Source organism: Balaenoptera ricei, chromosome 6 (assembly GCF_028023285.1).
Source record: "Balaenoptera ricei isolate mBalRic1 chromosome 6, mBalRic1.hap2, whole genome shotgun sequence".
In the NCBI taxonomy this organism is placed as follows: Eukaryota; Metazoa; Chordata; class Mammalia; order Artiodactyla; family Balaenopteridae; genus Balaenoptera; species Balaenoptera ricei.
This window is the reverse complement of record NC_082644.1, coordinates 57,998,892-58,022,518: the sequence shown is the minus strand read 5'-3', so window position 1 is coordinate 58,022,518 and position 23,627 is coordinate 57,998,892. Positions and strand designations below refer to the sequence as shown.

At 39.7% G+C, this 23,627-nt stretch overlaps 1 pseudogene; it reads right to left on the bottom strand.

The window, feature by feature from the left end:
• Positions 1–22,426: 22,426 nt before the first annotated feature.
• LOC132368067 (ras-related C3 botulinum toxin substrate 1-like) lies at positions 22,427–23,105 on the bottom strand (annotated as a pseudogene).
• Between the last annotated feature and the right edge of the window lie 522 nt (positions 23,106–23,627).

Sequence of the window (23,627 nt, the reverse complement as noted above, 5' to 3'; positions counted from 1 at the left end):
AATCCATATCAATGTGGGTAGTGACAGTGGAAACTACTACAAGCCATTTCGAAAAGCAGCTAGAGAAACAGTCCTAGTGAAGGTGGTCAGTGTCCAGTAGTGTCACTAGCACTGACAACATGAACTGCAGAGTCTGTACAGTGGGACCCACATTGTGGCATGATAATGGACATTATTTCTGGTTGTGAAGTCTCTAAGTTGGTTCTATGAGCCCTCTGGAAAACAAGCAAGATATCCTTCTAATAGCCTTTTAATTAATTCCTTTTCTGCCTCAGTTAGCAAAAAAATGGTTTCTGGTGCGGTACTTCCCTGGTGGTCCAGTGGTTAAGACTCCGCGCTTCCACTCTAAGGGGCGTGGGTTCAATCCCTGGTCGGGGAACTAAGATCCTGCATGCCACGCGGCGTGGCTAAAAAATGAAAAAGAAAAAAAGAAGGAAATGGTTTCTGTTGCCTGCAGCTAAGAATCCTGACTGATACATATATACATACACACATACACACATATATGGAATTATCCTCCTAGATAACAATTCGGTCTCAATTTGACAGCTTTAACAAAGAGCAAAATTACAACAGATTAAATAATAACATGTGTTGAGCATGCACAATGTACCAGGCACTTTACTTATATTATCTGATTTATCTTATCTGGTAGATACTGTTTTCAGTATTTTTTTATGGAAGTATGGTTGATTCACAATGTTGTGTTAATTTCTGCTGTACAGCAAAGTGATTCAGTTATACATATATATATACATTCTTTAATTTTTTTTCCATATGGTTTATCATATGATATCGAATGTAGTTCTCTGTGCTATACAGTAGGACCTTGTTGTTTATCCATTCTATATATAAAAGCTTACATGGTAGATACTGTTTTGATTCTCACTTTACAGAAAAGGAAACTGAAGCTTAAAAGTGTATGGTAGAGGATGAGGTTACCACCCCTATATCCATTCTTCTCTTCTTCCTCAGCAGTAGAAAATCCAATTTTTAGCTGGACACAAGTAACCAAAACAGAGATTTACATTTCTCAGACTCCTTTTTTTCCAACTGTGACAACCTTAAAAAAGAGCCAATGATATGTAAACATGAGCATTGTATGGCTACTCCTTGAAACTTACTTAAAAGATTAGTTGGCCTTTACCTTTGCCTTTTTATTCTTTCAATTTGCTGGGATGTAGATGTAATGGCTGGAATTCAAGCAATTCTCTTGTACTATGAGGATACACACTGAGAATGTTGATCTAGCAAAATAGAAACTAGGTCCTTGATGACCATGTAGCCACCATATCAGCTCTCTACTGCCTATGTCTGAATTTCCTTTATGTTAAAAATAAATAAATAAATCTCTATCTTGTTTAAACCACTGTTAGTTTAGGATTTTCTGTTGTTTAGAGGTGAATGCTAACAAATTTAAGAGGTAATATGCCCCAAATCACTCAGCTAGTGATGAGACAGGAAATGAAGCATAGTGCCAGAGTCCTTGGCCACTGCACTCTCTCTACTGAGCCGTGGTGCCTCAGTGCCACCATATATTAAATCCAGAAAGATCTGGGAGAAGACCACACACCTCTCAGAATTTGGTAATAACAGTGTTTTCTCTATTTAGGCTCTAGAAATCTTATTTTTCTCAGGGCAGAGAAGAGGAGAGGATTAATCTTTTCTCTTCCTACTTTCCCAAACTTCCACGCTCTATGATTTTCTTCATTCCCTTTTTTTTCACCTAAAATAAAATAAAAATAACATCATGCACCTTTTGAGTAACCAGACTCTAAATCGACAGGCTACTTTTCACTCCAGAGCCAATAAGGATTCACTTAGAGACATTTATTTATTAGTTAGTTAACTATGAACAGTGAAAAGTTGATGAAGCAATGAAGAATATATATTTAGGCTAATTTTTTTCTACTCTTCTTTTATTCTGTTGTCTTCGATAAAGTTTTGTTTCTAACTCAGGTAATACCTAGACCTGAAATGAGTTTAACCTACAGTCAAGCCAAACTTAATGTTTCTCAGTGGTTCTCACTTTATCTTCCTGGTCATTTAAAAAATCTACATAAAAACAAAACAAAATTAGAAGACAAGAATCGTGATGCTCAGTTATAGAAACGAAAACTGGAAGATTTTATAAAAGCAGAAAACAGGTTTTAGTGAAATTTTATCTGCTTTTGTACCCCATAAAATGGATAGACCCCAGCTTTCAGATTCCTGTAGTATAAAGTAGAACTAAAAACGCCTGACCTTTGTCCTGCTTCCTTAAACAGAAAACTTGAGCAAGGCTCTTATCACGTAAAATTATTACAGCAAGTATCTCTCACCTGATCTTAAATGGAAGAATATAAAATTTTGTACCAGAGAGCCTAGCTCTACTGTAGTCTCCTTTCTATGAATTTTTAGTGCATTTTGCAGCCAGCAGAGGGAGGGTCATATGAATTATTTTTGAAGCTTCTGCTATATTCAGACATTTTTAAAAAATGAAAACTGCCATATCTACCAAGTCTATCTTCCCCAGACAAAATTGAAAACCCCGGAAATTTTTGCTCTTCTGATCACTCTTCCCCATCACAGAGCTGTTCATGTGATCATGAACATCCTGTCATGCATCTTAGGACCCACGACCATACTGCCTCTCCCAAACTCTGGGTTTTTCTTAATTCATAATTTGCTCCTCCACATTTATTCATTCAGCAAACGTTTACTGTAGTTTAGTATGAGTAAGGCACCATGCTGGATCTGTAGATGTAAAGATGGCTAAGATAAGGGTCTTGGATTGGAACAATTTACTCACTAGTGACTGGTAATAAAAACGGCACACACACAGCAGATCCATGTCTGGCGGGCCTGAAACTTGTAAAGACTGGGGAGCCCTCTTTAAGCAAAAGAGCATTTGGGGGTACAAAATTAGGTATGAAAATGAGTATTTAGAATGAGAAAGTAAAAATCATTTTACTGATTTAAATCATTTAAATCATTTTAAACACCTGAGGCTTAGAGAGTCAGATCTATTTCTTCTAACATCTCTTTAGGCAATTTATCAGAAATGCTCCCTGATTGCAACCTGGCTTCCCCTCCCCACTTAGAAACACCCTATAACTCCCAGCAACTCCCAGCACCCACAGCAGCCTGAGCAAGTGAGAGACCCAAAAGTTTAACTCTTATTAGCTTCTTGGTATTAATGTTAATCTGCCTCTGGACGCACACACTTTGTATATTCTCTAGAAGTAGGTTCAAAGTACCAAGGGAGCTTAAGGAGGACATGGCTTTGCTCTAGTTGGGGACTATTTCCTGGAGCAATTAAAGCTTAAGAAAAGCCAACAAAGAGATGGGTAAAAAATGGAAGAGGAACTGGAATTTCTGCCCAGTTGAGAATTTCAGGGTTTACAAAGCCACCTCATTCCCATTCTGGTGTTTTTTTTTTTGTTTTTTGTTTTTTAAATTTTTTATTGGAGTATAGTTGATTTACAATGTTGTGTTAGTTTCAGGTGTACAGCAAAGTGAATCAGTTATATATATACATATAAGCACTCTTTTTTAGATTCTTTTCCCATGTAAGTCATTACAGAGTATTGGATAGAGTTCCCTGTGCTCTACAGTAGGTCCTTATTAGTTATCTATTTTATATATAGTAGTATGTAGATGTCAATCCCAATCTCCCAATTTATCCCTCCCTGCCCTTCCCCCCTTATAACCATAGGTTTGTTTTCTATATCTGTGACTCTATTTCTGTTTTGTAAATAAGTTCATTTGTACCTTTTTTTAGCTTCCACATATAAGTGATATCATATATTTGTCTTTCTCTGTCTAACTTAGTTCACTCGGTATGACAATCTCTAGGTCCATCCATGTTGCTGCAAATGGCATTATTTCATTCTTTTTTATGGCTGAGTAATATTCCATTGAATATATGTACCACATCTTCTTTATCCACTCCTCTGTCAATGGACATTTAGGTTGTTTCCATGTCTTGGCTATTGTAAGCAGCACTGCAATGAACATTGGGGGTGCATGTATCTTTCCGAATTATGGTTTTCTCCGGATATATGCCCAGGAGTGGAATTGCTGGATCATATGGCAACTCTATTTTTAGCTTTTTAAGGAACCTCCATACTGTTCTCCATAATGGTTGTACCAATTTACATTCCCACCAACAGTATAGGAGGATTCCCTTTTCTCCACGCCCTCTCCAGCATTTATTATTTGTAGATTTTTGGCTGATAGCCATCTGGCCAGTGTGAGGTGGTATCTCATTGTAGTTTTGATTTGCATTTCTCTAATAATTAGTGATGTTGAGCATTCATGTGCTTTTTGGCCATCTGTATGTATTCTTTGGAGAAATGTTTATTTAGATCTTCTGCACATTTTTTGATTGGGTTATTTGTTTTTTTGATTTTGAGCTGCATGAGATGTTTGTATATTTTGGAGGTTAATCCCTTGTCAGTTGCCTTGTTTGCAAATATTTTCTCCCATCCTGTGGGTTGTCTTTTTGTTAATGGTCTCCTTTGCTGTGCAAAAGCTTTTAAGTTTAATTGGGTCCCATTTGTTTATTTTTGTTTTTATTTGCATTACTCTAGGAGGTGGATCAAAAAAGATCTTGCTGTGATTTATGTCAAAGAGTGTTCTGCCTACGTTTTCCTCTAGGAGTTTGATAGTATCCAGCCTTACATTTAGGTCTTTAATCCATTTTGAGTTTATTTTTGTGTATGGTGTTATGGAGTGTTCTAATTTCATTCTTTTACATGTAGCTGTCCAGTTTTCCCAGCACCACTTATTGAAGAGGCTGTCTTTTCTCCATTGTATATTCTTGCCTCCTTTGTCATAGATTAGTTGACTGTAGATGTGTGAATTTATCTCTGGACTTTCTATCCTGTTCCATTGATTTATATTCTGTTTTTGTGCCAGCACCATACTGTCTTGATTACTGTAGCTTTGTAGTATAGACCTCCCACCTTTGTCTTACCTGTGATGTTAAAGATGTCACATTCTTTTTCTCTTATGTTTTAGATTCACTGGTTTCAAATCCTTTCAGTTGAATACCCATTCTTAAAATCCAAGAGATTAAAACTGAACACCAGAGCTTATTAATACCCAGGTTAGGGGAAAAAATTATATCTAATGGAAAAATCCTAGTTAGGACATGCTGTAACCAACAGAGATGAACACTGTCTCATAAAAGGGTATTTGTTATTGGTGAAGTCCTTGTTGTCATGGAGACAGAGGTCTGAGACTCAATGATAGATGTGCTTTGCTCCTTATTATTCCTTACTCTTCATTCTCTTTCCTCCTTGGAAACTCTAGGACCCTTTACCTCCCCTGACCCCACCCCACAAGTTGTCTTCACCCTTTTCTCATTCCATGCTGTTTTCACCCTGGATGATCTTATTCACCACCCAGGTAAACCATTGTCTAAGTGTGGGATTCCCAAATCAGCATCTCCACCTCAGCTCCAAATCTGTGTTTTGCCTGCCAGCCTGACATCCCCACTCACATTTCTCATAGTATGTCGAACCCTCCCAGTCAAACTGCTTGAAAACTCAGTCACTGTTGACTCATTGCTGCCCCACATTCCCACATTTAATCTATCATCAAGTCTTGTCATTTCACCTTGGTAATGCCTCTTCTCTCCATCCACCCAGGTTCTGAGTAGCATCATCTCATCATTTCTTAATTGAATTTTCAGCTGATCTCACTGAGTCCAATCCCTTGGCTCATCCATGGATCCTTCACATCAGGGAGGCACTAGGGCACAGAGTAAGTGGCCAGGTTCTAACATGGGTTCCAACAGAACCTCAGCTCCCTTGATTTGTGACTGCCAGCAAGTGACTTAATTAAACTAAACCTCAATTTCTTCATATAGGAAATGGAGGCAATTATAAGTCATAAAGATGCTGTAAGGAGTACATACAATAATGTATATAAAATGTCTAGTATATAGAAATGCTTAATACATTTCACCTGTTATTATCATAATTCTTATCAGAGTTATGATCTAAAAATATAAACTTGGTCATGTGTTAGACATTATTAGAACACACTATATCCTGGCTTTTTCTCCTTTGAGGTACGTGGAAGACTGCTTCCTAGCCACTTTCCAAATAATGGGGCCATGTGACTAGTTCTAACAGATGGACTCTAAATATAGAAGATTAGGTATGAGATTTTTAAAATTATTATTTATTTGTTTATTTACTTTTGGCTGTGTTGGGTCTTCGTTGCTGTGCACGGGCTTTCTCTAGTTGCATCCAGCGGGGGCTACTCTTTGTTGCGGTGCACAGGCTTCTTGTTGCAGTGGCTTCTCTTGTTGAGGAGCACAGGCTTTAGGCGCGTGGGCTTCAGTAGTTGTGGCACACAGGCTCAGTAATTGTGGCTTGCGGGCTCTAGAGCACAGGCTCAGTAGTTGTGGTGCATGGGCTTAGTTGCTCCGCGGCATGTGGGATCTTCCCAGACCAGCGATCGAACCCGTGTCCCCTGCATTGGCAGGTGGATTCTTAACCACTGCGCCACCAAGGAAGCCCCCAGGTATGAGATTTTGATGTGCTTTCTTCTCCCATTTGATGACCAAGGAAGCCATATGTTCCAGATGGTGCTTCTACAAGATGGTGGAGGCTCCATCAGCCCGTGTCCATCTAAGTGACCATAGAGCAGAGCCCCACAGAACGTTGCAATGGACACATAGTGTGAGCAACTCAGACTTAGGGGATTTTTGAAGTTATTATCACAGCAGAGCCTAGCTGCTCTATCCTGACTAATACAGGACATCTCATTTCTCACTGCTCAAACCTGGCGATTTGCCCTAACACATGTAAGATCTCCTAAAATAGATGGACCAACAAACACCAGAAGTTCTAGTTAAGTAGAGACAAAAAAATGTCTGTAGTTTTCATTTATTTTTCAAAGTTATTATCTCTGTATACATTTACTTGAAAGTGACTTTTTAAAAAAAAAACACAAATGAGGCTGGCTTAGGTAAAATCGGAAATTTATTAAGCAAAATAGGAAATTTATTAACCTACATAAATTAAAAGTCCAAGACTAGAGTGAGTACCGGGCATGCTGGATACAGAGGCATAGGCGAGATATCAAGGACTTAGTATTGCTCGTTCCATGATTCAACTCTGTTTTTTGTTTGTGTGTGTATGTGTATATGTGTGTGTGTGTGTGTGTGTGTGTGTGTGTGTGTGACAACAATGTTTTCTGGCAAAGTCTCCTCTTTTATTGAAAAAAATGGCTGCCAGTTCTTCCAGGATCACCCTGTTTTCTCTTACAGCAGCTTCAGCTCAAAGAGTAATTTTCTCCCAATGGTTCTGGCAAAAGTCCTGGCATTCATGCTAATTGGACCAAATTGAGTCACATACCCACCCACAGAACCAGTTACAGTGACCAGAGGAATACAATATTCTGATTAGCTGCTCCAAGTTGTGTGCTGGTTCTGGGGAGACACATGGACTGCAACAGGGGAATAGAGGTTCCCTGGGAAAAATCAAGGTACTGCTGCCAAAAGCAGGGTGAATGAACATAGGATAGGTAAAAATAACATGTTCACAGAATATGTGACCAGATAAGGAACTTTATGAAGAAGTCCCAATGATAAGATAAAAACCTACCATATTTGCCTTACCATGAAAGGACCATCTTTCCTCTGAGTGCATTGTAAGGTTCAAAATAGTAAGCTTTCAGCTACATACCACTCCCATTACCCACCAAGCCCATGTGTAGTAGGCTTATAAAATTAGTCAAAGCTTTGTGACTTTAGATTACATTTACATTATTCATGTTATCAAATGTGAAATCTAAAAGGAAAAAAGTGTAACAATATAAATGGTTTTCTTTCCTTTCCTGTTGTTGGGGTGTGTGTGTGTGTGTGTGTGCGCGCGTGTGTGTATACACACGTGAATAAGCATGTTTATATGTTGTTTTGTTTCTTTGCCTCATATATCAAAGCCTTGGAGACTTGCTGTCTTCCAAGATGGGGTGAAATTCCCCCATCAGCCATTTTACCCTCCACATCTCTTTTCCCAAGTGAGCCATTCCTGTTTCCCAAGAGTTTTTGGCTTCAGCAGCTTGAGTGAAGCAGTAACAGCACAAAGTAATGTGTAGAGAGAATCAACTATTGCCGATTTAATCTGCCTCTTACTGTGACGGGGCTTCAGAAAACCTTGAAATGGGGCACTGATCTTTGGCTCCTCTGCACCTTGTGAAAGATAGAGGGATTTATTGATAAAACCATCTCCCCCACTGGGTTGTAAGGGCCTCAAGGACTTAGAACTTGTTTTACTGATGTCTGTCTCCACAGCACCCAGTATGAGGGACTACAGGATGAATGGACTCTGCCCCCAAGTCATTCATAGTCTAGTCGAAACATTAAACTGGTGTATGAATAACCAAAAATATAGCACAGAGTGTAAACTACTGATGCAAGGGCTTTGGAATTTCAAAGAAGGAAGCACTTTTCTCTGGCCAAACGGACAAGAATTTTTTTTTTTTTACTAAGGAGGTAGCTTTAAGAGTGGTAGCAGAGGGAGGGGCAGAGCTGGGGCAGGAAACTCCAGGCAGAGGAACTGCTAGAAAAGAGGACAAAAAGGTGACATTTTTGTCTTAATCACTAGCACCAGAATAGGAGAGAACATCCTTTGTTTGGAAAATTCTTTGGTAAGCTACTAAACTAAGGGTGAGAACTTCAAGCTCATGGGTGACTACTTGCTTCAAGCAAATATCCCAATCCCTACCCTGTACTGGGTGAGGCAAAGGAAAGACTCTGACACACAGCTAGATTGGGGGCCCGATGCCCTGAGCCATACACTCTCCCATGTAGAATGCGCTAAGCATTTGGGGAAATGGCAAGGAGCTCAGAGGGGCTGCTTAAGTGTGTCATGGATGACAGCCTGAAAATATAAGTTGGGGCCATAGCATAAAGTGCAAAATGCTGATTATGGAATTTGGAGTTTATCCTGATACCAATCGTCTTAGGCTAGAGCTCTTTTCAGTAATGTCCCCACTGTCCCTCTTTTTTTTTTTCTTAAGAGAGATCCTGTATACACTTTACCCAGTTTCCTTCAATGGTAACATTTTGTAAAACTCATACGGGGAGTTCCCTGGTGGCCTAATGGTTAGGATTCTGGGCTTTCACTACCGTGGCCCAGGTTCAGTCCCCTGCTGGGGAACTGAAATCCTGAAAGCCGTGCAGTGCGGCCAGAAAAAAAAAAAAAAACTCATATAAAATGGCATCCAGGATATTAACAATGATACAATTTACCAACCTATTCAGATTTTCCTAGTTTTATTTGTACTCATTTGTGTGTATGTGTGTATTTTGTCCTATACGATTTTATCACATGTGTAGGTTTGTGGATCCACCACCAACCACAGTCAAGAAATTGAAGAGTATTAGCATTTCAAAGATACCTCGTATTATCCTTTTGTAACTACACCCGCCTCCCTGCCATCTCACATCACCCTCAACCCTCATCCCTAACCCCTGACAACCATTAATCTGTCCTCCACTTCTAAAATTTTGTCAGTTCAAAATGTTCCATAGGTGGGATTATACAGTATGTAATTTTGGAGGATTAACTTTTTCCACTACATGTGATTTCCTCATGATTCATCCAAGTTCTTACATGTGTCAATCGATTGTTTTTCGTTGCTAAATAGTATTCCAGGAAAGACCTGCACCACAGTGTGTTTAACCGGTCATCTGTTGGAGGACTTCTATGTTGTTTCCAGCTTTGGCTATTACAGATAAAGCTGTTATGACCATTCATGTACAGGGTTTTTTGTGAACATAAGTTATCATTTCTCTGGGTTAAATGCCCAAGTGTGCAATCTCTGGGTTGTATGGGAATTGGATGTTTAATTTTATAAGAAATGGCAATTTTACATTTCCATTAGAAATGAGTATGAGCTATTCAGTCTCTCCACACCTTCTCCAGTGTATGAGGTTATCGTCATTTTTTATTTTAGCCGTTCTGAAAGGTGTGTAGTCATAACTCATTGTAGATTTTATTTGCGTTCCCATGATGGCTAACAATGTTGAGCATCTTTTCATGGGCCTATTTGCCACCTGTGTATCCTATTTGGTGAAATGTCTGTTCATGCCTTTGCCCATTTTCTAATTGGGTTGTTTGTGTCTTTACTCTTGGGTTCTGAGGGTATTCTAGATATTTGTCCTTTGTTGGATATGTGGTTTGCAAACAATTTTTCCCATTCTGTAGCTTGTCTTTTCACTCTCTTCTCATGGGCTTTCACAGAGCAAAATTTTTAATTTTGATGAGTTCAAATGGATTAATTTTTCCTTTCATAAATCATCTAAGAAAACTCTGCCTAGATCCTGAAGAATTTGTTTTCTATCTTTTTTTCAAAGAGTTTCACAGTTTTACATTTTACATTTGAGTTCATGACTCATTTTGAGTTAATTTTGATGTTAGATTGAATTTTGTTCAGGTGGAGTTTCATTTTTTGACTATAGATGTCCCATAACTGCAAACCCGTTTTTGAAAAGTCTATCCTTCCTCCGTTGAATTGCTTTTGCACCTTTGTCAAAAGTCAGTTGGGCATCTTTGTGTGGGTCTGCTTCTGGGTTCTCTGTTTTGTTCCATTGATCTGTGTGTCTAACCCTCTACCAATACCACATTGTCTTTTTTTTTTGGCCACACTGCGTGGCTTATGGAATTTTAGTTCCCCGACCAGGGATGGAACCCGTGGCCCTGGCTGTGAGAACGCCGAGTCCTAACCACTGGACCGCCAGGGAATTCCCCACATTGTCTTAATTACTGCAGATATACAGTCAGCCTTAATATCAGGTAGAGTGATTCCTCCTATTTTATTCTTCTTTGTCAAGAATGTTTTAGCTATTTTGGGACCCATGCCTAAATTCTGGAATAACTTCATCTCTATCTCAAAAAAGCTTGCTAGGATTTTGATAGGAATTGCAATAAACCTACAGATCAATTTGGGGAGAATTGACATCTTTACCATGTTGACTCTTCCAATCCATAGCACAGTATGTGTCTCCATTTATTTATGTCTTTGATTTTTTAAATTAGTATTTTGCAATTTTCAGCATATAGATCTTGTACATGTTTTGTTAAGTGTATACCTCAGTATTTCATTTTCTTTGGGGCAACTGTAAATGATTTTGCATTTTTAAATTTCAGTTGCTGCATGTTCATTGTTAGTATATAGAAATGTTACTGATCTGTGTATTGATTCTGTGACTTTGCTGAACTCACTTATTAGTTCTAGGAGGTTTTCTTGTAGAATCCTTGGAATTTTCTGCATAGACTATCACGTCATCTGCAATTAAAGACAGATTTCTGTTTTTCTAAACTGTATCTCTTTTATTTACTTTTCTTCTTATCGCAGTGGTTAGAACTTCCAGTACTATGTTGAACAAGAGAGGTGAGAGCTGATATCTTGCTTTGTTCCTGATCTTAGAGGGAAAGCATTCAGTCTTTCATCATGAAATATGATCTTAGCTGTGGGCTGTTTATAGATGCCCTTTATCAAGTTGAGGTAATTTCCCTTCATTCCTAACTTGCTGAGACTTTTCATCATGAATTGATTTTCAATTTTATTAAATGCTTTTCCTGCATCAATTCATATGATCATATGATTTTTCCTCTTTAGCTTGTTGATATGATAGATTATATTGATTGATTTTGAACACTGAACCAGCTTTGCAAGCCTGGAATCAATTCCACTTGGTCATGGTGTACAATTTCTCTTATACATTTTTGGTCCACACACTTTTGAAATCCAGAAACTTAGGTGTCATCCTTAACACTTCCCTCACCTACACATCATCTCGTTACCATGATTTTTACCTCCATTTCTACCACTGCCCTTCTAGTCAAAGCCCCTATTCTCTCACTTGTTATACTTCAACAGCCTCCTAATGGGTCTCCCTACATTAATTTTTTTTTTTTTTTTTTTAAATGTTTTAATGTAATGAAATACACTGGTACTCAGACAGTTAATTTCTTGGAGGGTTTGTCATTCTTTTTTACATTAATTTTTTTTAAAGATTTTATTTTTATTTATTTATTCATTTGACCGCGCCGGGTCTTAGTTGCAGCATGCAAGCTTCTTAGTTGCAGCATGCGAACTCTTAGTTGCGGCATGCGAACTCTTAGTTGCGGCATGCATGCAGGATCTAGTTCACTGACCATGGGTCAAACCCAGGCCCCCTGCATTGGGAGCACGGAGTCTTACCCACTGGACCACCAGGGCAGTCCCACCCTACATTAATTTTTGCTTCCTTCCAACAATTTTCTACACAGGAGTCAACGATATTTTCATACCAAAAATCTAATATTGACACTTCTCTTTTTAAAATCCTTCATTGGCTTCCCGCCACCCTTAGGCTAAAGGCTCACATCCTTAACGTAGCCTACAAGGCCCAGTGTGATGTGGTCTTTCTCTAACTCTTTTTTATTTTTATTTTTTAATTTATTTTTGGCTGTATTGGGTCTTTGTTGCAGCGCATGGGCTTTTCTTTAGTTGCAGCATGTGAGCTTGTCATTGCAGTGGCTTCTCTTGTTGCGGAGCACGGGCTCTAGGCACATGGGCTGCAGTAGTTGCAGCTTGCAGGCTCAGTAGTTGTGGCTCGCAGGCTCTAGAGAGCAGGCTCAGTAGTTGTGGCACACGGGCTTAGTTGCTCTGCGGCATGTGGGATCTTCCTAGACCAGGGCTCGGACCCATGTCTCCTGCATTGGCAGATGGATTCTTAACCACTGCGCCACCAGGGAAGCCCCTCTCTAACTCAGACATACTACATCTCACTCTCTGTGCCTCAGCATATGAGCCTTCTCTGTTTCCCCCAGATTCAACTACCACCCACCTTGGGGCCTTTGCATATGTTATGCCCATATACTCCTTCCTTCATCCTTTGTCAGGATGACTTTTTCAACTGACAAATCACTTTTCAAGGAAAACCTTCCTGGCTCCTCTAGCTTGGTCAGGTCCCTGTTACACTCTTTTATAGCCTTCTTTTCCTTTATAGCATTTATCTCAGTTTGTGAGTATGTATTTATTTGTATAATTATTTGATTAATATTAGTCTCTCCTGAGACTGTAAAAGCTTCATGAAAGCGGAGACTATAACTATTTTACTCAACAAATGTATTTTGAATTAATAAATGAAATCAACTGCCCTACTTAATTACTTTATCAACATACGTTTACTGAACATGACATGTACTTATCAGGAGAACATTCATTTAAGAGAATGAGTGAGGGGGAGAGAGAGAGAGAGAGAAAAGTGCTTATTAGGTACATATCACATACAGCCAAAATAATCCTTTTGTGCTATGTCATGTGATTAATCAGGGATGAGGATGTCTTTGGCTAATTTAATTGATAAAAAATTATCAAACAGCTATAGTGGCCAAGTCATCTCTGAGTGGTAGGATTCAAAATAGTTTTTCTTTTTTATATTTCTCTGATCTTTTTCAAATGAGCACATGAGCATGTATTACTATTTTAATACATTACTGTAAAGACTTTAACTCATTAACATATTAATGAATAGAGCAGTGGAAATTTAATGGAAAATGCTGTAGCTTTATTCAGCTTTCCTCAAAATATGTAATCCGAACAGATTTCAAAAGATAAAAGTAAAAATTTTATTTTAAATATATCAGTTCTTAAAGAATTGATAGAATATAAATAATTTAAATTATACCTCTAATGATTATTTGTGTCAAAAATACTATACTATGCTTGATTATATTTTATGAAAACATAGCACTACATTCCCACTCAGAAACACTTTTGTAAGAATACACCAAAAAACTGTTAGCTGCAGTCTAGTCTGAGGATTAAGGTGGGATTGAATGATAGAGTTGTGAGTCAGTCAAGAGACTTAACTTCCACATTATTATCTGTGTTGTATTTATATTATTTACTTAAGTTTGTATTATTTTCATATCTTTTTTTACTACTTTTTAAAAATGCATTTGAAAATTATTTTTTAAAAGAAACGAGTGACCTTGATTTCTATGACCTTTCCCATCCCTCCTCCTTATCACACACTTTCATCAACAAACATAAAAACATATACACATTGCAGCTCAAATGGAGCAGTTCCATTATATATGCCAACCTCAAAAATAGTAAGAAAGTGATTTCTGCTTCTCAACAAGATAGAGTAAGAAGGCTTAGATTTATCCATTTGTCTGAAATGACTAAAAAATAGTGTGTGTAACAATTATGTGTGAAAACAATGGTTTTCAGACATTGTACATCAGGCAGTGCAAGACAGTGGTCCCTGAAAGATAGGAAACAAACCAAATAAGCCCTATAATTGGCCAACCTTACTATCTGGAAAGAGTTTCCAGGCTGCAGCTTAGGGTGAGGGAAACTGGAGGAAGCCCAATAGCCTCCCTGAATTGAGGAGACAGATGAAAGCACAGGGAGGCCAAAGTAGCTTAAGTTCACAGAGCAGAGGATTGGAGAGAAGAGAGTTTCAGAGAGAGAGAATTCTGGAAATCTGCAGAAGAACCCGCTTGAGTCCACAGCTAATTAATCATTACTATATTAGTGATTAGAAGGAGCAATCCTGGGAGATCATACAGTGCCAGTAATAGTTCATGTTCCACTAGACAGAGTAGAATATCTCATAATTCATAGGACATCGGGTAGAGTACTTAGAAGGGAATTGGCTCAGTTGTGGGGCAGAATTAGCCCTTGATCAGATGCTGCTCTGGTCCTGCTTAACAAAGCTTAAAAGCAAGACCCAGAAGTATACCAATCTTTCCAAGTAGCTTAACTGTGTCCCAGAACAAAACTCAACAATATTTATAGGAATACTAATATATACAGCACTCAACAGATTAAATACAAAATGCCTGTGGTGTAAGTCAAATCATGATGCTGAACACCTTAAACTTACACAGTACCGTATGTCAATTATATCTCAATAAAACTAGAAGGGAAAATTGTCTGTCATGTTACCATGGAAAATTACCAGGCATGTAAAGAAGTAGGAAAAAAATAACCCATAATGCAGAGAATTAAAAAAAAAAATCAATCAATAGAAACAGATCCAGAAATGATAGATAATGACAGAATTCATAGACAAGAACATAAAACAGTTATTATGGTATTCCATATATCTAAGAAAGTAAAGATCAAGCATGTTAAATAGACACATACAAGACATAACAAAAGACCTGAATGAGATTCTAAAGATGAAAAATGTAATGTTTGAGATGAAAACTACTCTAGATGATAGTAACAGCAGATTAGATACTGCAGAAGGCAATATTAGTGAACTTGAAGACACAGCATTAAAGATGATACACAACAAACACACACACAAAAAATAGTAAATAGAGCAACAGTGAGCAGTAGGACAATGTCAAGCACCCTAATATATGTGTAATTGGAGTCACAGGAGGAGAGGAAGGAGAGGGGAGAATAGAGAAAATACTTGAAGAAATGGCCAAAACTTTTACAAATTTGGAGAAAACTATAAACCCACATATCTAAGAAGGTTAAACTTCTTAGGTTAAACAAATCACAAAAATGATAAGAAACTTCTCATGGTTTGACTCAATAATACAGATATCCCCTACTTTCAGAAACTTAGTATGTTCATTATTTATTGCTAATTAACAAATCATCCCCAAATTTCATGGCTTAAAACAATAATAATTATTTATTTTCTCTCACAATTTCTATGAGTCAGGAATTCAGAAGTATCTCCCTCAGCAGTTCTGGTTCAGTCTCCCAGGTGGTTGTAGTCAGATGAGAGCTGGAGCAATTCCCTGAAGACCTGACTGGGACTCACTCATGTGACTGGCAAGTCGGTACTGACTCTTGTTCAGGAGCATCGGTTCCTCTCCACACTGACCTCTCCCCAGGGCTGCTTGAGTGTCCTCGTGGCATGATGGCTGGCTTTCTGCTGAGCAAGTGGTCCAGGAGAGTAAGGCAAAAGCTACAATGCCTTTTATTACCCAGCGTCAGAAGTCACACAGGGCCAGCCCTAATTCAGTGTGAGGGGAGACAATATAAGATGTGAATACCAGAAGGCAAAGGCCACTAGGAGCCATCTTAGAGTTGGCTACTGGACTCAATATTTTAAAAAATTAAAATTACCGGAAAAGGTAAAGCATAAAAATTATTATAATACGAGCACTCACTAAAAGTTTCCTTAAAATAACAAGGAAACTTTTTTTTAAACATGATTCAATTTGTTAAATTCAGTATCTGACTAACTTGGAAAGCATCAAGCAGAGCACACCTATAACTGACCATGGGTTACATATAGCAAGACTGATGTTCAGTTATGTGAAGGAACTCCACTATAAGCAGCTGTTATGGTCTGAATGTGTCATCTCAAAATCCTGATGCCCAATGTGAAGGTATTAGGAGGTAGGGTCTTTGGGAGGTGCTTGGTCACAAGGGTGGAGCCCTCATGAGTGGGACTAGCGCTCTTATAAAAGAGATCCAAAAGAGCTCCCATGCTCCTTCTACCATGTGAGAAATCTGCAACCCAGGAAAGCATCCCTGATGGCATCCTGATCTCAGACTTCCAGCCTCCAGATATGTGAGAAACAAATTTCTGTTGTTTATAAACCACCTGTCTGAGGTATTTTGTTATAGCAGCCTGAAGGGACCAAGACAGCAGCCTTTGAGTGTTTTTGACTTAGTACATTCATCCTGGAAAAGCATCTCTCTGGATTTAGTCTTCCTACTTCAGCTGGCCAATGATAACTGACCATCATCTATAAGCTACTTTCACTGTGGAGCGTCAGTCTTAGGCAAGATATCAGGGAAAGTTGCCTTCACTTGTGATCATTCAGGTCAACATAGACACCCCTTCTTCGGGTCTTATCATGATCATGTTCCTGTAACCGAACAGGACCCTGTGGGGCCTTCCCCCATATCCTCTGCTTTAGCTCCTCTCTGAAGTACCTGGATAACAGTATTTGATGCACATTTCCTGAGTTGTTTTACTGATGTGAAAAACCCCCACCAAGTGGAAGATGTTAACTACTTGATGACCATGAGCACATCACCCCAGGTCTCCTGGAGCTTAAGGACTAATAATGTTAACCCCTGTGACACCACCCTGTTACCTCACCATCAGCCAATCAGAGAACTGGGCATGAACTGATCACTAACCTGGCGACCCCCCTCCCTCACCTGGCTTTTAAAAATGCTTTGCCAAAACCCTTTGGGGAGCTCAGGGCTTTTTAGGGCATGAGCCGCCCACGTCCTGCATGGCCCTGCAATAAACCTTTCTCTGCGCCAAACTCTGACTTTATGGTTTGTTTGGCCTCGCTGTGTGTCAGGCACACAAACTTGCTCTAACATTCCTGTCCCTCCCTTACCTGAAGGAACCTGCACACCCTGACATCTGGAACCCTGGCGCTTACTCTCCCCACCCTTACCCCGCTGTGCTCTGGGGAGTCCATCTAGAATCACCTGACAGAGCCCAATGTCTCCCTTCCACCTTCTGCCGTCCCTCCCCTCACCCCAGAGCAAGGTGCCCCTGCATAAACTTGACATGTTTTGAGTCTCTGGGAATAGAACGCTCTTTATAACAAGTGAGTCTGACACTTTGCTTTCAGGTACTCAACTTAGAAACACATTTCCAAAAACATGTGATGTACGAAAGTAGAGACAGCCTGTACTAGAAATGACAGAAGCTGACCAAGAGTAACATAATGGACACATTGTGTTTGTTTGTCAGGAGGAACCATCCCTGAAAATATAAGAAGCAAATCGACCTGGCTTTAGAAGAAAAAAAATCCCTGAACATTATTTATAATGTTTAGTGCCAGTCCGATTTATACCTCTGAGGTTTGGAATGAAGAAGGTATGACGGGAAGAGTAGTTACACCTACTCTTTTGATCATCCCTCTGACCAACACACTCACAAAATACCAACACATTTGTAAACTTTTAGCCAGGAAACATAGAATGTCATACACATGCACATACCACCCACAAGCATTTATACACTCACCATTCATTTTGCTGTTCTAAAATTTCCACACAGCTCTGTGAGTGGAGTTTGGAATGGTAGTGGAAAAAAGCACTGATCTGAGAAAAAGAAAAATAACAGCCATCACTGTGCAGGAGTAGGAGTTTGGCTGCTAACTGAAATTTAGTCATCCTCTCTAAAAGTGCTTCTTGCTCATTATAAATGACAAGGCAATATGTATTTTTTGTGCTGAGTAAGCTGGAGAACCCTGTGAAAATCCCAGTGGAAGCAGCTATCGGTCTCATGCACACGGGCTGGGCCAGCATGGTGGCAGATATGGTGGCAGGTGAAAAGAGAGTGAAGGTCAGTCCCTGACTTTGTTACCAAACCAAGCTTGGGTCCTCTCACCCAATGCATAGTAAAACCAATCTACTGACAATGGGTTGTGGTAAAGGAGGGTACAGCATTTATTGCAAGGCGCCCAACGAGGGGCCAAGCAAGGAGAATGGGCAGTTTGTGCTCAAAAGACATGAACTCCCTGATGGCTTTCACGGGAGGGTTTTTATTTTTATTTATTTATATCTTTATTTTATTTATTTATTTTTTATACAGCAGGTTCTTATTAGTTCTCTATTTTATACTTATTAGTGTATATATGTCAATCCCAGTCTCCCAATTCATCCCACCACCACCCTGCCTCCCCCTTTCCCCCCTTGGCGTCCATACATTTGTTCTCTACATCTGTGTCTCTATTTCTGCCTTGCAAACCGGTCCATCTGTACCATTTTTCTAAATTCCACATATATGTGTTAATATACAATATTTGTTTTTCTCTTTCTGACTTACTTCACTCTGTATGACAGTCTCTAGGTCCACCCACATCTCTATAAATGACCCAATTTCGTTCCTTTTTATGGCTGAGTAATACTCCACTGTATATATATACCACATCTTCTTTATCCATTAGTCTGTTGATGGGCATTTAGGTTGCTTCCATGACCTGGCTATTGTAAATAGTGCTGCAGTGAACATTGGGGTGCATGTGTCTTTTTGAATTATGGTTTTCTCTGGGTATATGCCCAGTAGTGGGATTGCTGGGTCATATGGTAATTCTATTTTTAGTTTTTTAAGGAACCTGCATACTGTTCTCCATAGTGGCTGTATCAATTTACATTCCCACCAACAGTGCAAGAGGGTTCCCTTTTCTCCACACCCTCTCCAGCACTTACTGTTTGTAGATTTTCTGATGATGCCCATTCTAACTGGTGTGAGGTGATACCTCACTGTAGTTTTGATTTGCATTTCTCTAATAATTAGTGATGTTGAGCAGCTTTTCATGTGCCTCTTGGCCATCTGTGTGTCTTCTTTGGAGAGATGTCTATTTAGGTCTTCTGCCCATTTTTGGATTGGGTTGTTTGTTTTTTTAATATTGAGCTGCATGAGCTGTTTATATATTTTGGAGATTATTCCTTTGTCCGTTGGTTCGTTTGCAAATATTTTCTCCCATTCTGAGGGTTGTCTTTTCATTTTGTTTATAGTTCACAGAAAGGTTTTTAAAGGCAACATTAGGGGTGAGTGTTGTATGGTGCCTGATCAGCTTGTGGACATTCTTGTGATTGGTTGATGATGAGGTAATAGGGTGGTATTTCGAGAATTAACATCATCAACCGGTCTGGGGCTACATGCTTGTGGTCAGCATGCAGTTAACTTCTTCCACCTGGTGAGGGTTTCAGTTTCTGCAAAACAACTCAAGGATATCGCTCAGGATATTATCTATAGCCCTTGAGGAGGAACTAAAGGTCCTTGACTTTGTTTTATGGCTAACCTATTATTATTTTGTCTTGTTTTGATAATAATAATAACCTATTATTATTTTGACTGTTTTCCTTTGTTTCTGCATTTTCTCACTTCTCTGATTAAAATTGCTCTTTGGAACTTGGGGAAGGCCTCGAAGGCTAAAGCTTTTCTACAAACAAGAGGTGGGGGATGGGGGGTGTGGTGGGGGTGGTGGTCTGTCCCTGGGAAAGCCCTACAGGGTCCTGCTCAGTTTCAGCCTCCAGGCTCTTGAACACTAATGAGAATCCAAGAGGCAAAAGGGGGAAGGAGGAAAGCCCAGTGGCCCCTCCCCTAAAAATGTGCTTGGGATGTGGACACAGACTATAAACCACTTGAAAATACCTGGAGTTGGATCAGTACAAATTGTGACATAAATGATTTTATTTTAAAGATAAGGACAACCAGGCCATAGTGGAAGTTTGTCACAAGTCATACTGGGTGCCCAGGTGGAGCAGTGAAATTCTTCCCAATAGCTACCTTTAAATGAGCTACAATTACTCAGATGTTTTTCGCCCCATGGCAGGCACCTGGATCAGGCATCCATTAGAGGACCATGGGCTTCTGTCATTCTGGGGTGACTTGGTGGTAGAGCACAGGGCTTGTCACCATCGACTGAAAACTGAAAAAAAAAAACCACAACCTAAAAGTTGAGAGTTATGTTTTATTTGGCAAACATTCTTAGGACTTCAAGCCCAGGAGACAGCATCTCAAATAACTCTGAGAGACCGCTCCAAAGAGGCAAAGGGCTCAGGGAGCCAGGATATATAGGAGTTTTAGCAACAAAAGACCAGGTATTGGGAACATCAAAAGATTACTGTTACTAAAAGAAAACCAGACATCTCAAGTTAATGAAATTAGCACTTTTCTATGTATGGGAAGATGCAAAGTCTGGGCTTATTGAAATTATTCCTTTGATATGCACCTCAGGTATTGGCAGGGGGTTGGGGGGCAGTATCCTGTGTTTTCTCATCCTTAGTCTCCTCAGTGTGCACCATTGGGGGTGGCTCCAGTCATTTACTGCTAGATGGTAGGCATTCTTTGTTTCCATCCCGAGTTCCCTCAGGCCTCACCGTCAGGGTAGCTATAATGTGGTGGCTTGATGGCTGCAACGTCCTTTGTTTATGATACAGCAGGTGGCATTCTTAGTTCACATCACCAATATGAACTCACAGAAGGAAAGTATGACTGACAATCTGCATCATGCCCTTTAGAGGTACAAACTGTGTCCGAGGGGAACAGTGTCCTGAACATTTTCTTTTTACTTTCTTTCCCCCAGAAGAAAACAAAGACGGGCTTGCCTCCTAGTGCCTTCTTTTTCCCAGCTCCTGGGCATATGTCCTTAAAATTGCTTTGGAAATACAAGATGGTCTTATGAGTTTGTGAGAGGTGGCCATAGCCATAAACTCAGCAAACTAAGCTTCAATAGTTCCACCAGATTTACATTTCTCTACTCAGCCTTCAAGACCTCTGTAATCGGACCTTATTTCCCATCACCCCACCCCTCGCCTCTCAGGTTGTCTCATCAATCACCCAAACACACCAAGTCAGAACCTGGGAACTCTGCCCAAATGGTCCCCTTCTTCTGGAAAGTCCTATCCCCCCCCCCACACTATTCTACCCTTTCTTTAATCGCCCTTAATCAATATTACAGAATATCTGTGTTCTAGAGAACACAACACCCATCAGTCACCCACTGTTTTCCAAACCCATCTTTCAAAGTGATGTTTAGGGAGAGTGATAATTGATCTATTTGCCCATTTAACAATAGCTGCCATTACTGATTCTCAACCTTGACCAGCCATGTGTTAAGTGCCTGCCTGCACTATCACGGTTCATCCTCACAATAACCCTTCAAGGTTCCCTGATCCTCATATGTTGTCCCTTTTATTGTTATGTAATATTATACATGGATTCAAATAATTTGTAGAAAAAGAAGAATAAGCAGTTTAAAATCAAACACAAATCATATTTTCCTCATGAGGTTAAAAATAACCAATCATCAGACCATGAATGAATCTCATAGATCATCTAGTCCATGGCTCTGAACATACACGTTCTGACTGATCAGTTTCTTTCTTCTTTTTTTAAGCTCCGAAGATTATTCTGATAACTAGCCAGGTTGTAAAGCAGTAACCCATTCCAATTATCTCATGTTATAAGAGATTGGAAGGAGAAAGATGGCGCTAACATTTACTGAATGCCTACCGCACTGCTACCTGCTTACCAAACTTAGTTAACAAGGGGTGAACTGAAAGTAAGGATGTCAGGGAATTTGCGCAAAGAAAATGGGCTAGGTCATGGCAGACCCACGTTTCTTCTGTCCTAGCTTCAAATTCTTTCTTCTACCTAACTAAAACCAAACTACTTAATTAGCATAAGTCTTTTACATAGATGATCACATTTAATTTTTGTAAAAAAAGATATCACAAAATAAGTACTATTATTATTCCTATTTTATGCAAGTGAAGAAATTGAGGCCACTACAGATGTAATTAGCCTAAAGTCAGTTAGCTAGTACATGGTGAAGGTAGGGCTTGAATCCAGATTTTTTTTTTCCATTTTAGGGGTAAATTTTAATAGAACATGGAAGTTTGAACTCTTATACCTTAAACAAAATGGTAAAGTTCCTGCTTGTTTCAGAATGGTTTTATGGGGAACCTAATCTGTAACAAAATGTTGGCATTCAGTGCAAAGGTGCCAACGTTTTTCAGCAAAGTGTACAAAAGTTCTCAGGGGGATGGGGCAAGGAGTGAGGTGCTCAGACATTTTCAACAGCAGGCATTCTCTCATCCTCTTGACGGGAGATGGGAGAGAACCACTGGAAGAGCCTCATCAAACACCATGTAGCAACCTCGCTGTGTCAGAATGTGTCAGCATTCTTGGTGTTTCACAGCACAGATTTCCTCAACCATGGCTACACATTGAGGATACATGACGGCAGTCGGCCTTTCTTTCAGTTTCAGTCTTGTCTTTATCACCCCTAAGGTCAAGTTTAGCTCCCATTAGGACGAGGGGCGTGTTGAGACAACGGTGTCACACTTCAGGATACCACTTTGCACGGACATTTTCACAAGATGCAGGACTCACAAGAGAAAAGCAAATTAAGAATACGTCAGCTTGTGGAGAGGATAGGGATGTGATCTGTCGTCATCTTCTTGTCCAGCTGCATCCATAAGCCCAGATTCACCAGTTTTCCATCTGCCATAACATGGGAAGAATAGTTGTCAAAGACAGTGGGGATCTATTCTCCAGGAAATGCATTGGTGGCATCCCACATCAGTAGGCAAGTTTTACCTACAACTCCGTCTCCCACCACCACCCACTTGACGACCTCCATCTGGGCATCAGCAGTGGGGCACAGGGTGCCAGTGTCTCTGCCACCTTGCCCTCTACAACTGGAAGCTGAAGCCCAGCAGCGGCCACCACCCAAACCTCCAGATTTTTTATTTCTCAATCTTGTGCTTCACACTCACTGGCTTCCTTTGCTGAGTACAAATGTGCAGATCTCATGCTCTTTCCTCTACCTGCCTTTGACACTTCATTGTGTTTTGCACCTATTGCAACTTCATATTGCAGTATCATGGCGTTATTGTTAAATCCCCAGCAGTGCTGCAAGGTAGAGAGGAAAGTTCATGGTTCTGGAATCAGATGGCCCTGGCTTTTAATCCCCTCTCTTGCCAGTTTTGAGATCTTGGGCAATGACAATAATTTCCAACATTCATTGAGAGCTTAGTGTGTTCCAGTGATGCTGAGAGCTTAATATGCATTAATTCATTCACTCTTCAAGAAAGGAGGTAAATGGGAGGGAGACGCAAGAGGGAGGAGATATGGGGATATATGTATATGTATAGCTGATTCA